The sequence below is a fragment of the Dendropsophus ebraccatus genome, chromosome 3, assembly GCF_027789765.1.
Source record: "Dendropsophus ebraccatus isolate aDenEbr1 chromosome 3, aDenEbr1.pat, whole genome shotgun sequence".
Classification (NCBI taxonomy): Eukaryota; Metazoa; Chordata; class Amphibia; order Anura; family Hylidae; genus Dendropsophus; species Dendropsophus ebraccatus.
In genome coordinates, this window is record NC_091456.1 from 58,301,416 (window position 1) to 58,314,357 (window position 12,942).

Consider the following 12,942-nt stretch of genomic DNA (forward strand, 5'->3'; position numbering starts at 1 on the left):
GCCGCCTTATTGGCAGTCTTTGTTACAAGAGAGACGCCGTCACCACTATTATTACAAAGTCGGAACATAGCCTAATTCTAAAAATCACTTTTCAGTTGCCTCCTTCTTATTACAGACAGAAAAGGAAGCCTCAGCTTGTTTTTGGTTTAGTGATCGGAATTAAAACGGCAAGATTTCGGGATTAATTTAAAGTACATACAGTATAGTAAAAATTGGAAAAAACACAATCATAATAATACTTTAAAATGGTAATAATAAACCCCAATAAATTTGCATGACACCGTTACTACAATCATACATAACACCTCATAAAGATGGTTTGATCATTTAGAATAGGAATAGGATGTGCTAGTGATGGAATCAATGAGTGATTTCTTTGTTACATGGAATTTAGGATTTCGTGGGGAAGCAGACCTAAATATCACATAAATAGGATAGGAAAGTCATTTACAGTGTGGAGGTTCTGTTGGCTGTGGAAATAATCTCATATATCATTTAAAATCGTGTGATGAGGGATTTCAGCAATTGCTGTTCTAACAACAACCTCAGGGCATTTGTCTTTCCCGTCTCACTCCACTTCAGTATTTTTCTCTTTCATTTTAATAATACCCGTGAGGCTACGTTATTGTAAAATAAGTAGATTTTTTTTTTTTAGATACAGTCTGCCGCTAACACAGTTACATTCACATTACACAGTAAGAAACAGCTCAGATGTTACAAAAAAAATAATAAAAATAAAGCAAACACGTTTTTAATAAATGTGCCGTGCTTAACACATATACAACATTCATTGTGAGGATGACGAAGAAAGGCACTTTGACCAAACAGGGGACAATATGCTTTAAAACATGGCAATGTACTGTATAAGAGCTCTTACCATCAGATCTATGAGAACTTATTAACACGTCATTTCCCTTAGAGAAAATTTATGACAGTGGCCATTTTGCCTCTCACCCTAATTTGAGGCTCATTTACTAAATGACTGAATGATATATAGTGACACTTTTCATTGCACTTGTATTACAGTTACATATTCATATCTTTATTGGGCACTTCTCATAGTAATGCTGATGCTAGTGATATATAGATTTATGAAACATGTTGGCATATATAAAATAAGTTGGCATAAAAGACTGCCCTTTATCTATTCTCTCTCCTCTTTCTAGCCTATGTGAGCTGCCCTCCAGGTTTTATCATATTTAAAGAGGACCTGTAACCCCGGTGATGGGGTGACAAGCTCCCGACCCCCCGTTAGAGCCCCCTATACTTACGTGATCCCGCCGGGTCCCGCTTCTGGAGATGGTCGGGTCACGGAGATATCGGCGCCCGAAGCCCGGCGCGCGCGCTCCTCAGATGAGTCCAACACTCATAGAGAATGACAGGAGAGTCTAGCGCTCCGTCATTCTCTATGAGCGTTCTCATCTGAGAAGCGCGTGCGCCAGGCTTCTGGCGCTGATATCTCCATGACCCGACCATCTCCAGAAGCAGGACCCGGCGGGATTAGATGAGTATAGGGGTATAGGGGTCGGGAGCCTGTCACCCTGGCACGGGGGGTGATAGGTTCCCTTTAAGTAATGGCTAAATGGTAGGAAATTTTTAATGAAGACTGTCCGAATTGTCCAGGGGCTGCTATTACAGCTTATTTTCATTCAAGTGAGAAGAATTTAATTACAAGGTACTGGCAAAATACAGTAAGTTTATTCATCATGTGTTTTACTGTAATGATCAAGATTTTATCAAACAAAAGTATGAATGGTGGCCACTCCTCCAATGTAAAACAAATTCTAGTGGGAGTGCAAAGCTAAGCCCCAGCAATAAATTATACAAAAGAAACAAGAAAAGCCTGAGGACAAATAAAGCATAACATATCCACAATAAATATTTATATGAAAAAAAAACTTTATTAAAAAATACACACTAAAAACACAGCATACAGAAATCTAAAGCGACCCAATCTAAGATGAGATTCTATTGTAACACAGCACATTTTTCTTGGATTAAAGGGGTTATCCAGCGCTACAAAAACATGGACACTTTCTTCCAGAGACAGCACCGCTCTTGTCTCCAGTTTGGGTGGGGTTTGCCAATTAGTTCCATTGAAGTGAATAGAGCTTAATTGCAAACCACACCTGGACTGGAGACAAGAGTCGTGTTGTCTCTGGAAGCAAGTGGCCCTCTTTTTGTAGCGCTGGATAACCCCTTTAAGCTGCTGGAGCCCTCCAAAATTGTCTGCACGTTCAGGCTATGTTCACACTACGTATGAGTCCGGCCGTAGATCGTACGCAGCCATACATATGCGGCTGAAAGAACGGCCGTGGGTAAAATAGACATGCGGCCGGATTGCGAACATACGGGAGAACCGTGAACATACACCCGTAGTAGAGTTATGCTTCCCTAGCTTGTTTCGAAGCGATCTGAAACAGGTCATTTACTTGGAAATCTTCGCCCAGCCCAATAAAACACACAGAACCTTTTGGATCTAAAAATCAAGTTCAATTTGGCTGAAATAAGTACCTCGTACGGGACCGGATGGAAATCCACGGCCGTGAGTTGGAACATTTCCGTCCTCAAACAATGGTCTTGTTCATTTTTCCGGCCGTAGGCTCATACGTAGTGTGCATTGTGCGGGCGTATATCGTATACCTTTAAGCGAACGCATCAACCTCAAAACTATGTGCGTATATTCGCGGAAAGATACGCAGTGTGAACATAGCCTCAGACCCCATCATAGTTTTTTCCTATGTTGTTTCCACCCCTGCTTTTGGCCAAAAATACTGACCAAATATTGACCAAAATACTACATTTGAACTCAGTCCAACTTTGTGCTCAGTTATCAAATTTAAGATCCCCATTGAGTCTATATTCATACCGTTAAAATGACACATGTCATTTAACTGCAAATAACGGCCACTATTTTAAAACAAGGCTGTAATAAAATAAGAAGGCTAAGGCTATGTTCCCACTAAGGAATTTTAGCGTGAAATAACAACCATCTATTGATAATGACGGCTTGTTCATCATCATCATTTGCAGACGTCATTATCAATAGACGGATGTTATTTAATGCTAAAATACATAGCTTTAACATTGTCCTTTAAACTTTATGTACATGAATATAGATTGCCCAACGATACCATGATACATCTTATACCACTATGTATCTGTGTGCTATATTACCCCTCACTCTTCTATAAGTAATAAGAAGGCATAGTTATGTCCAGCTATTGTTTTATGCTAAAGTGTCCATTTAGTAAAACACACTGGCTGTGAACCATAGAAAATGCAGTTAATAAAAACTGCATTAGACTTATGGGATCCAAAGGAAAACTGTTCATTAATGTTATGGATTTTACAGTTACTGTGTTGATGAAGATGGTGAAAAACAATGTGTGTTCATTATGTTCCATCCATAAAGCCTCCTCTCCTGTGGTCTGAGCACCTTGAGAGTAAAATAATACACCATTTATTGCCTAAGCACTATATCATACATAGAGTTATGGCGAAAACAAACCTCTATTTGAGACAATGGGCTTTATGCACAAGAATCAATTGAGTCTAGATATATAACAAAGGAACCTGAGATTGTTAATAAATATAATTCAGCCTTATAATTATGTTTTGCCTTGTGTATTGCAGGTTTCCTGATCTCAGTGGTGAAGAATTTTAAATGGGCAACCATATTTAGTGCTAACTAACCTGTAAAATAGTATAAGACTGGTCTGACCTCTCAGCTATCAGAGAGCTTTTAAAACAAAATTCTTCTTACAGGACAAAAAGGCCATTTGGGCTCTCTAAGGGCCCTATTACACGGGATGATTATCGTGCGATAAAATCACTATATCGTTCGAATTTAAACGATAATCATTCTGTGTAATTGCAGGCAACGATTGAAAAATTTTTGTATGTCGTTGATCGTTGATTTAGATCTGAACCTAAAATTATTGTTAATCGTTCGCTGTAATTTCACATTCGTTCGATCAAGTTCCGCATTTTTTCAATAATCGTTCAGTGTAATTGCACATTGTTTATTGTTTTGCTGGGATCAGAAGGAATAAACGGCCATAGTAACGGTCATAACTAACGATTATCGTTCTGTGTAATATGGTGAACGATTTCAAGTTAACGATAAACAATCTCGTTTGCGATCGTTTATCATTAGTCGTTAATCGTTAAAAATCGCTCCGTGTAATAGGACCCAAAGACTCAATCATAATTTCTGAATACCCAATAGTAACTGACCTATGGTTAATCGGTAAGAGCCCTTATGTTTGTTCTGATAAGTCTCATGCTTTACAGCTACCAGGCTGTAAAAACATAAACATATCTAACAATACCATTACCCACAGTCCGTTCTCTTTCACTGTGGCCCCCAACCTGAAATTCAATGACAATGGAAGAGCACAGTGATGTTAGTTGGATAAGTGAGAAAGAAACATAACTTTACATTATCTTTTAAAATATTGTCATCTGTAATTCACGTTCCAAACTGCTGACACTGTTATATACCTGTAGGTGCTAGGTCAAGAAAACACGTCACCTTTAATATATCTGTCTGTGCTTCCAGAACATAGAAAACCACTTTTATTCTATAGTACAAAGAATCAACGAGGCGTTCTAGAGCTCCTTAAGTGCAGCAAGCTGTATAACACCTCCTTAGTGCACATTGATGTATATTTGGCTATTTACACCATCAGTAGATTGGATGCAAACCAATGCTGAAAAAAAAGGACAGGTCCTGGTGCGGACCTAGAGTTTTTACGGATCCTCTCATAGAAATCAATGGGATCCGGAAATACGGATGCAATACGGATTCCCAATCCGTAATTTTTAGTGGATTGTGCAGGAGGACTCTACGGACCTGAAAACAATACTGAACGTGTGAATAAGGCCTTACTCTCCTCTCCCATATCTTAGCCAGCTTAGGACTCAGCTTCCAGGTGTTAACCAAGCAGGGAGGGAGGAGAGAGGAGACATTGCAGCCTGCAGATCAGGAGCTTGGCAAAGCCACTTTGATTCTTAGCACCAAAGAATAAAGCATTTTTCTACATCCTAGAAGCACAGCTGGATATATGAAAGGTACCATGTGTCTCCTTGATCTAACAGCTTTCTAACAGTGTCAGCAGTTTGGGACATGTACTACAGCTGAGTTAGACTGTGCCAAGAAAAAGCCTCCTTATTCATAGCCCATGAGTTAACAACCAAAACTAAAGATGTGATATAAACTAATGGATGTGATATAAAGCATGTCTGTAATTTACATAAAAATATTTAAAAATACTTTAAAACAAAGCTATACTTAAAATCCAGGTTCGGTCTCCTGAATGAAGGTTTTTATTCTTGTCTTGGTTTAAAAAAAGAGACTAAACACATGAAGTCCCAGTCATCTTCGCTCACAGAGGAGGCAGTCATTTGATTGATAGAAGCATTGAGCTGTGACACTCTGTACAGGCCGGGATTTCCTGGGTTTGGTCTCTTTTTTTAACCAGCTCACATTTGTTAAGATTACATGTTCACTTTTAATACTACATGAAAGCCCCTCGAAAGAAAACACCAAAAGTAATCCTCAGGGAGAGAAAGGCAGGGTACAATATGAGATCCACAAAGGGGTAGTTTGGGATAAGGGGTTGCCCTTTTTAAGGCGAGTACCCTGATATTCCCTGTGTAGGGGCAGCAACTGACTCTCGGCCTAGAGCCTTCAAGGGAAGGTTTTACCTCCAACATCATGGACAGTCACAGACGACAATCATTAGTAGAGATGAGGGAACCGGCTCGGCCAGTATGGGATGCGGTCCAGATTTTTCCAAAAATCCGAGTCCGATCGGATTCGGATTTTTGGATATCCGCTCCGATTTTTTTTTTTTTCATGCTTTCTAGAATGTCAGCCGCCATTCTAGAAAGCAGGAAGTGTTCCGGGCGGGAAAAGCTTTTCCATGATGCCCGGAACACATCCAATCAGCAGGGATCTTGCACTAGCCCACCTTCTGTGTGACGTCGGTATTGCTTTAAGAGGAGCGGACCACATGACCGCACCATGCAGTCTGCACAGAGAGAGGAAGGAGGGTGTTACTGGCTGCAGTGCACACAGCTTGTGATTATCAAAACGCTGCTGCTGCTGCTGTTGTGTACTACAGACTACTGAGAAGACATTGTAGGAAAGGAAAGATATATATATATAAATACATATAGACAATTTCTATACTTGGACCCTTCTGATAGTGTGTATATCACATCCGTCTTATCCTGACAGACATCCTGCATAGACCCTGTAATGGTGAATTTCCTGCATAGACCCTGTAATGGTGAATATTGAAGTCTAAAAAAAAAATTTACTTTGAGATATCGAAAAGATAATGATGTTACTGACATGTAGAGCCCTAAATTCAACCAAATACACTACCCCCGTATCATATAGATGCTTTAAACTATGAAATCCGAAGAAATCTGAAATTCAGCCGAACCAAACTTTCGGTAAAAATCCGGAAGTCCGGTCGGAACGAACTTTTGAAAAGTTCGCTAATCTCTAATCATTAGGACTCTTACAGTAAATGGAAACAGCGTACAGGACAGAAGGGCATGAACCTTGTCTTTATTGCTGTTATATGTATGGCAGATCTGGAGCGTCTTTGAGACGAATGGGGTGACATTCCATCAGGTATGATGCTGGTTTTGCTTTGGTGAGGAAGACCCTGTTGGTCATTGGTGCATTTACAGCTTGAAAAGGTGACCATTACTTTTTAGTCATAGTCACTATGTAGTTTTTAACGTTATGGGGCTTTTATGTTTTAACATATTATTAAAAGTGAAGTTTTATTAGGCATTTTCCCCATATTTTGATTAGCCTAAACTGACCTTAAGGCCCAGTTCACACTGAGCAAAAACTGAGCTTTCCGCTGCGGAATCCTGCTGTGCTCAGTGTCCTGCAGTATCTCTATGGGAGGGTGCGTGCGCTGCCACTTCCTCCCCTCTCCGCTCAAAGAATTGATATGTCAATTCTTTGAGCAGAGGTGCGCGCGTCCTCCCATAGAGATACTGCAGGACACAGAATTCCACCGCTTTTGCTTAGTGTGAAATGGGCCTTAGGGTATGTTCACACTGAGGAATAGGTGAGGTAGAGGAATCCGCTCCTAATTTCTGCTTGAAATTCCTCCCATAAAATATGAACAGAGCAATGTCCCATTGTCTTTAATGGAATTTCTGCTCTGTTGTTTCCAAGCAGATTTTTCTGCCGCGGATCGCTTTCCGTCCAAAGAATTGACATGTCAATTCTTTAGGCAGTTTCTTCTAGAGCATGGGTCTCCAAACTGCGTCCCTCTAGCTGTTGCAAAACTACATTTCCCATCATGCTTGGACAGCCAAATCCAAAGCTTTAGCTGTCCAGGCATGATGGGAGTTGTAGTTTTGCAACAGCTGGGGGGGGCCGCAGTTTGGAGACCCATGTTCTAGAGGAATCCTATAGAAGTCAATGGGGGCTTAAATTCTGCTTGAATTCCGCTTGTATTCTGCTCGAATTCTGCAGACTTCTGCTCAAATTCTGCTCCTATTCTGCCAGAGATGAATAGGCGAGGAATTTCAAGCAGAAAACTTTCTCTTCAATTCCCCACTGAATACTTCCTCAGTGTGAACATACCCTTAGGGATTATTCGGTAGGTACGAATATGTGATTTCTTTACTTGAAGATTATTTACTAAATACCAGCATATAATGTACATGTCATTGTAAATCAGCTGCTCCTGAGGCCCGTGGGCTATTGTTATTGTGTTAAAAGAAGCATGGATTGAGGGACCTAATAATATCACTATTTAAAGCAATGGTTTATTCTCATCTGGACTATGCTTCTCCCTGCTCTAATGATCTGTGGAGTCTTAACACCCAGAACCTGACTGATTAAAACTTTTGACATGTTTTCCCCAAAGGATAGGTACACTTTAACTGTCCATAGACATCTTGTAGCTGTCCCTGCCTACAATACAAAACATGTGCTGTGATAAGTCAGAAGAAAGGCAAGAGAATGTGCAACAAAGCTCACTGAGTAAACACAACCAATCTCCTCAATTTGATAGATACTCAAGAAAATAATAAATGATCCATTACTGTATTCTGCAGCATTATAATATTATACAGCTCCTCAGTACTTATGCTTCTGTATACTCTCACAGAAGAAAGTCTTGGTTTCTGGCCCCCTGTTGCCTCCTAAGCTGCTAAATGATTGCTCACACAAAGGTCTCCACTGTAATGTATGAAAGAGAAGATTTGCAGTCATATGCTATGCGAAACAGCCTTGGTGAATGAAATTCACTGCAGTAGTGACAGGCTGAAACCAACCACATACCAGATCTGATTACAAACTTACATAAGAATGTTAGATCGACATTTCTCAGAGAAAAGACTGGAGTGTATTGGATGCTGTATACAAACAAACACTTTGGGGAATTACTTTTTTTTAGCAGTATGTGGAAGTTATTGTGGATGTGTTTGTCATTGGCATGTATAACTGTATAAAAAAGTAGCCAGGAAACCAGGGAGTAATGTCAACTATCTATGACTGCATCTTCATGCCCAAAGATCCAATATAGATATCAAAGATATCAAATTTTTCCCCCTTAGGACAGTAGTGGACATTGGTGGATTAGCGGTGTAATATAAATTTTTTCCCCTTTAGGACAGTAGTGGACATTGGTAAATGAGCACCCAGTGAGTTATTAAGATGGACACTGGGGGGGGGGGGGGAGATTTATTAAACATGGTGTTAAATGAAACTGGCCCACAATCCATCCTCCCCTCCTCTCTGTCCCTATCTCTCTGTATTTCTCTCCCTGCTCTAACTGCCTGCTGACACCTACTCTGCACTATACACAGCTGACTGGCCGCGTCCAGGAAGCCAATCACTCTATATAGAGGGTGGGGGTTGCTGACATCACGGTGGGGTCTGCAGCTAATTGGATTATGGATAATCCCTTGCTCCCGCCAAAAGACAGTTCTGTAAGCTAACATGTGCGGCCGCCATGTTTAGTGAATTTGCGAAGCAAATCTGGTGAACTCATGATTCGCTATGGGGCTAATTTAAAGTGCAATTTGCTGCATATTGGAATTGGTCAAATTTGTTTTACTCATCTCTAGGAATAACAGTAATTATTTGCCATTAAATGGCGGCCATCCACTAAATTTCAACAGTTTGTGAACATGTTTTAAATCCACTCCTGGTTTTGGTTGCAAATTACTGACCAAAACACTGAGCAAAAATACTGTGTGGGAACATAGCCTTAGGGTTCCTTCACACCTACCGTATCCGCAGCGGATTTTCATGCTGCGAGTTTGCAGCGAAATCCGCTGCGGATCCTGTACTGTGAAGCTCAATGGGTCCCATACATGCAGCTGATCCACTGCCTGTATGGGACCCGGCCCCTTTAACCCCTGCGCCACCGCCAGCTGCAGCTTGCAGCCCCGTCCCCCTTAAACCTTCGCAACGCCCGCACGCCCGATCGCCGCCCCCCCCGCACGCCCGATAGCCACCCTGCCCCCCCCCACTTGCCCGATTGCAGCCCCGGCCCCGAGCATACATCACCTGCTCGGGCCGTGCCTGTGGGATGCTTTCGTGCATGCGAGGGCGGGTGGCGATTGGGCGTTTGGGGGGGGGGGCATTGCAGTGATCGTGAGCGCGGGGGGGGGGGGCTGGGGCGGCGATCGGGCGTGCGGGTGGTGCGGGGGTTTAAGGGGGCGGGGGCTGTAATCTGCAGGCGGCCGCCGGCGGCGCAGGGGTTAAAGGGCCGGGTTCCATGCACGCTGCGTGTATGGGACCCATTCAGCTTCACAGTACAGGATCCACAGCTGATTTCGCTGCAAACTCGCAGCATGAAAATCCGCTGCGGATACTTTAGGTTTGAACACTCCTTTAAGCTATGGTCACGGGTCATGGAACGGCCAGTTTGTGGCCGGATCATCGCGGCCGGTACTTAGGTACCGGTCGGATGATCCGTCCAGCCGCAGAGCTCTGATGCGTGCGCATCAGCGCTCGCCCGCATCAGAGCTTCCCACAGAGCACAGTGAAGCGAGCGTCCGGAGCTGCTCGCTTCACTGTGTGAACTGACAGGTCTTTCTGCGGACGGAATTCACAGAATTCCGCCCGCCGAAAACTAACATGTCAGTTATTTGCGGCCCCGTATGGGATCCCGGCCGGAGCGTATACGATGTGTATACGCTCCGGCCGGGATCCCATATCAGATAAGGTTATGTTGCGTTCCGCAAAAAAGTATGGCCATTGTTGCCGATGGCAACAGCGGCTGTACTTTTACGTAGTGTGAACATAGCCTTAAGCTGTAAATTCAACATTTCAAATATCACAATGTTTATTGTATCACACAGATTTGAAGTGAGAAGCACGCAAGAATGAGATTCTAGTAACAGTGAGAATAAATCTCCATACCAAGTAAAGAAGAAATGTGCAGTGGACACGTCTTACTTATCTTTCAAACTGAATTGTAAAAGCTCGTCTTTGACTTTTTGTGACAACATAACAATTAGAGCAAGACGTCTTATGATTACTTCTGAATTAAGTGCCTGTATGGAAGCCAATAAATAAACCACTATATTTTTCACCATCTCCGCTGTTGCTTTTTGCTAGTATTGACCAGTTCTTGTCACTTAAGAACAGTAAATAACAATACAAGAGACACAGTTCTCTTATTATTTCATTGTTATTAGAGATGAGTGAACTGGGTTCGGGTCCATCCGAACCCGAACGTTCGGTATTTGATTAGCGGGGGCTGCTGAACTTGGATAAAGCTCTAAGGTTGTCTGGAAAACATGGATACAGCCAATGACTATATCCAAGTTCAGCAGCCATCGCTAATCAAATGCCGAACGTTCGGGTTCGGATGGACTCGAACCCGAACCCGGTTCGCTCATCTCTAATTGTTATCAGTTAGATAGAATGAGAACACAAATACTGTACAATATTTTCTCTAAATTGATAGATTGTTTAGGAATCTTAATTTGTGTAAAAGTCCAATATATGGGCCTGTGGGGAGGTATTATTTTAAGACTGGTCGGCTAATACCGAGTGGGACTTAAGGGGCTATGTATCAGGGTGGTTTAATGATCTCCCCACTGCACCCCTCGGCAACATGCTTTCCTTCTCTGGAGGGATATCTGGCTATTCCCATGTTTTGAGACTTGCACTTTCACAGACCCTTTTTTGCATATTTAAATTTATAGGGGGCAATGTATCAATCTTGAGTGAGTACTGTACTTCACTGGATTATTTTCACGGATATCCTTGAGCTCAGTGAACGCTGTGTTTTGTTCAGCAAATAATTTTGTCATATTACTGATTATGTGTAGGGCTGGGTTCACCTTTTTCAATCCATTTTTTTAATAGTTTTTTACAAAAAAAAATGATGGAAAAAGGTATACATTTGTGTGCATCCGTTTTGAACCAGTTTTCCATAAACTTCCATTATAAAAAAAAGGATCAAAACGCACCTGTTTTTTCTTTGGCATACACAAAAATGTGGTGGACCACATGTTTGTGTATGTTTAAAAAAAAAGGATGCGTTTATATCCTTTTATTTATAATGGAAGTCAATGGAAAAATGGATCAAAATAGATGCATACAAATGCATTCATTTTTCCATCCATTTTTTTGTGATTATGGTCTATGGAGGGGAAGGGGCCGAGGGGGATGAGTGAGCATGGAGAGGAGAAAATGCAATGCAGCCCTGCACAGCACATCATCCTGCAATCTTATCTCATCCCCAGACCAGCACTGAGATTTATGACCTGTGAATCCGGCGTTTTATGTCCCCAGACAGTCTCCAAACTGGAGGGCTGTTTGTCTCCTCTTCCTGCTCACTCGTCTCCCTTGGTCCCTCCCCCTTTCATGGGGGGGGGGCGGAGCTGAAAAACAGCTTTTGCGTACAAAAGCCAGTCCTTATTCTGTTTGAAGCAAGCTCAGCTCCTGACATATTGGCGTACTAGTACGTCATGGGTTCTTAAGTGACAGGCTTCCATGACGTACTGGTCCTGGTACATGGGTCCTTAAGGGGTTAAATAGAGCCTCTAAGGTGGGTGGGGGGGCTTACTAGTTTCTGAAAGGTGAATATATTGCCTCATTCTCCTAATAACATATAATACAAGGTTTCAACACATGCTGTGTTACTAAGGGAAAAAAATTATAAAAGGTATGGTTTAGGCAAACTTGAACTTACTGTCATTTGAAAATTATTTTGACATGTCATAGACACAACAAAGGTTTTGATTAGGTGGGGTCTCTGGGGTGCTGGGCTGTGGACTCTCAGCAATGACTGAAACAAGCTGGGAGAAATGCTTAGCTAAGATCTTTTCTCCCTGCCTCACTTTACTGCGTCTATGGAATCTATGGAGCCTGTTTACTGCGGTAATAAACAAATCAAGATTGGTGGGGGTCTCAACCTGACTGGTCAAAACTTTTGACATGTCACTATGGCATTTCAAAAGTTTTTTCAATGACTGGCACACTTTAGGGACATACTTGTATAAAATCATTCTAATAAATTATCAATGCCGCTCGAGAAAAGGTTAATTTAAAGAACATTATGGAAATGTAATTAACAATAAATAAATTACTTCTAAGACAAATTACTATTATTACAACTATTACTCATTTCTCATTTTTTGTAAAAATATGTAAAAATCTTTTCTTATCGTTGTAGACTATGCTTCGCATGTAATATTTAATAATATCAGGCTAGGCATATATTAAAGGTTTTATTAAATGAAATGTCCCTTGTTCTAGTCTGGTAAAGTGCCAAATGTTCATGAGAAATTTGGGAGTCTTCCTGCTTTGGGCTATGTTCACTGCTGAAATGGCGGCCGTTTTTATTGGACCACCATCATTTAACATCAAATAATGGCCGTTATTTTATAACAGTGGCCATTATTATAGCAATAACAGCCATTGTGTTAAAA

General features: G+C 41.6%; 1 protein-coding gene and 1 long non-coding RNA gene across 3 annotated transcripts in view; one reads left to right on the forward strand and one right to left on the reverse strand.

Annotated features, from left to right (window-relative positions):
• Positions 1–10,560, forward strand: part of LOC138787116 (uncharacterized) — a 53,305-nt gene extending 42,745 nt beyond the window's left edge. For both annotated transcript variants that reach the window (XR_011362301.1, XR_011362300.1), the window contains exon 4: positions 10,360–10,560. This is a non-coding gene — a long non-coding RNA (uncharacterized lncRNA). The remainder of the gene's footprint in view (positions 1–10,359) is intronic.
• RORB (RAR related orphan receptor B) overlaps positions 1–12,942 on the reverse strand; it is a 178,491-nt gene that overhangs the window by 101,183 nt on the left and 64,366 nt on the right. The window lies entirely within an intron of this gene.